The following is a 3150-nucleotide window of genomic DNA, read 5'->3' on the forward strand; positions in this document are numbered from 1 at the left end:
GAACCCTCGGCGGGAGCGCCACCGCGCTCCCAAGCGGCGCACTATAGCAGTGCGCCACCGGGCCGGCCTAACTTACTGGTCTTTGAACACCTTAGGCTTATGCTGTGAAATTTTGAAAGATGTTGTTATACACACAGTATTTAGGGGGAAATGGAATTCGGCCTTTGTGTTCTACCATAGAGGGCAATTACAAAGACATGCAGCCCAGTGAAGCACATGTTCTGAAGATCTAGTATTTTATTCCTTTGCAGTGGCTACCTCAGATAATAGAATATTCTCCTGTGTTGTCACTGGGGCATTTTCATTTCTCACTGGCCATTTCTGCCATCCTGAGCTTTAGCTGAAAACCAATACCAGAATGTCAGACTAGGAATGTCTTCCTATCACTGAACATAACTACTTGAGATTTGTTTGGGCTTAGGACAGAACAGGCAGTGGGGAGGCATTTTGGTTCAGGGAGAAAAACCACACATTTCTTAACTGTAATGATAGATTAGATCTTTGTTCATGGTTTCTTCCTGGGAGAGAAATACCAAGTAGTCGCCATAACTCATTAAACATAAAGCTGATGGGCTGCTCCCCCCCCACTAAATCTAATGGTAATTCCAGTTAACTGTAAACATGCTTTTAAAGATCCAATTTCTCTGTTTAAAAGACTTGCAAGGGTTGAGTACCAAAAAATTTTGATATGTAAGTACCAAATATATAGTTGCAATAAAATTCTTGCACTAGGTTAACTGCACAATGTGCTAATTACAATGGCTGACACAATCCATGAAAATCACTGGCAGGCTGCATGTTGGCATGTGTGTAAAGGTTTTATCAAATGCATGATGCTAATGAAATGTGCTTTGCTTACTCATGACCAGGCGGCCATGTCATGTGTATGTGTGTGTGTGTGTGTGTGTATATATATATATATATATATATATATGTCATATGTACATATATATGTGTGTCATGTGTGTGTATATATATGTTATGTATATATATATGTCATGTGTCATATATATATATATATATGTATGTCATGTGTCATATATATATATATGTATGTCATGTATATGTCATATATGAGTGTACTTCAAAAAGTTCATGGAAAGATTTGTATTAACTTTCAATTCTATTTTTCCATGAATTTTTTGATGTACCCTCATGTATTTATGTCATATGTACATATATATAAGTATATAAATATCTCCCCTCAATTTCCTGCAATCTTTCTAATAACTGTCTTACAGATCATGAAAACACTCATACTCCTTTTTTTTAAAGCTAGACTCTGTTGGAGTTTCTCTATGTGTCAAATGAAAACAACATCAAAACTTGACTCATTTTGTTCTGTTAAAAATATATATTCGGAGAACTTGTCAGCTTCTCGAAATGCCTCTTTATTCTCACACCACAGATAGGTTGGGGTCACCACCTGGCCACCAGATCAGGAACTACAGTGATGCATGCAGGGGCAGTGGCTTCAGGGGCAGTAGAGCAAACACACCTTGAAGTTTCCTGAGTGGTTGTCTTTCCGAGATGGAGCCATGGAGGATGGCCGGCGCATTTCTGAGGATGCACAGGAGTATGTAAGATTATACACTGCTGGACAAAATTCTTTTTCTATTTATTTTGATCTCATCCTTTAAAAATATGTATATTTAGGTATATTTTAAAATACACACATATATCATTTGCAGGTAAACATGTCGTCAGTAATATTTTACAAACTTCTACTGATGGGGGCACAATAAGAAGAGTTTAGATAATATTGACTATAAGTTTTAAAATGTTTTATTTTCCTATCTCAGTTCATATTTATGGACTGTTTATTGATATCAGGAAATTGTATTTCTTAATTTGTAACTGAATATTTTCAAATGAAAATTTCTTCTCCCTGTGTCAAGCCAGAAGCCTCATATGGTGGTGCCCTAGAGGAAGTATTGTTCGTACCTACTCTGTGGCCAGGACCCATTTCATCAGGCGAGAGAGCTGATGTCCCACAGCACAGCAGAGAGCAGTATCATTGTATCCACCAGGCATGCCAACTGTCTGCTTTAGGGAGAACAAGCAACAGCCAACATATGAATGTCCAAGGAAATGAATGGAGCTTGTCATCTTCCAGAGTCTGGATGCAGAGCTCCTAAAGGTCTGGACACAAGCGAAGGACCTGCAGATCCATCCATGCAGCAGGACTTCTCTGAAGGTCAGAACAGAAGGCCAATGAGGATGCAGAATACTGACTCAGGGGCTCTCATCAAAACTGGAAACCCAGATAGAAGTGGGGCCAAATGTTACTGTTCTTACCTTCAGCCTTCATTCATGCATGTTGAAGTATGTGGAGAGCTTCCCTCATCCAGCCACCATGCTAGGCGTGGTTATAGTGGGGAACAAAAGTAAGCACGATCCCTCCTATCTGGGAATTTACCTCTTAGAGGGAAGTCAGGAATTAATAAAGTGGTTATGCTAATAAACTGAGAAAAAAGTGACCTAATTCTGTAAGGATATGTAATAAAAAAGAAAAGGTCCATAACTTTGTGTTTGGGAAGTGGTGCTGAGGTTCCACCCAACAGTATCATTTTAATATCATGGAATTTGCAATATACCACAGCTGTACAAAGTTGTGACCCTAAGTCTTAGCTCCATGTATTTCATGATTGCATAATAATCATTTTGTGTGTGTGTGTGTGTGTGAAAGAGAAAATTTGGAAATATAAACAAGAAAGGTTACAAGAACCATTTAAGGAACTAACTCAGTATTGATGATTTAACATATAATATATTTCAGCATTGAATAAAAAAGATACACTTCATTTTCTCAGAAAGCTTACCTTGTAGAGAGATAGACAAGAAGCAAATAAACAGTATGATTCTAAATTTTGTGAAGAGCCCTAAAGAACGAAAAACAGTGATGCTGGGGAGCAGACTTGGAGAGCCGGGGGGGCCACTTGCCTTGGGTAATCAGGGAAGGATTTTCTACAGAAGTTACATTTAACTTGAGATCTAGAGATAAGAAGGACCGAGGCAACAAATAGGGGAAGGATGTTCCAAAAAGGTCAAAAGGTCAGGGGGCACTGAGATGAACGCTGATATGACATCAGCCACCAGCCTGGGACCTCATAAACTCCCAATAATCAGGACAAAACCTGATTGGGTGGG

At 39.0% G+C, this 3150-nt stretch overlaps 1 long non-coding RNA gene across 1 annotated transcript; it reads left to right on the top strand.

The window, feature by feature from the left end:
- The first annotated feature begins 1255 nt into the window (after window positions 1-1255).
- Window positions 1256-2469, top strand: LOC103587967. The gene is made up of 2 exons (XR_550272.1): window positions 1256-1580; window positions 1903-2469. It is a non-coding gene; the product is annotated as an uncharacterized LOC103587967 (long non-coding RNA).
- The last annotated feature ends 681 nt before the right edge of the window (window positions 2470-3150 follow it).

This window comes from Galeopterus variegatus, unplaced genomic scaffold (genome assembly GCF_000696425.1).
Source record: "Galeopterus variegatus unplaced genomic scaffold, G_variegatus-3.0.2 Scaffold507, whole genome shotgun sequence".
NCBI lineage: Eukaryota > Metazoa > Chordata > Mammalia > Dermoptera > Cynocephalidae > Galeopterus > Galeopterus variegatus.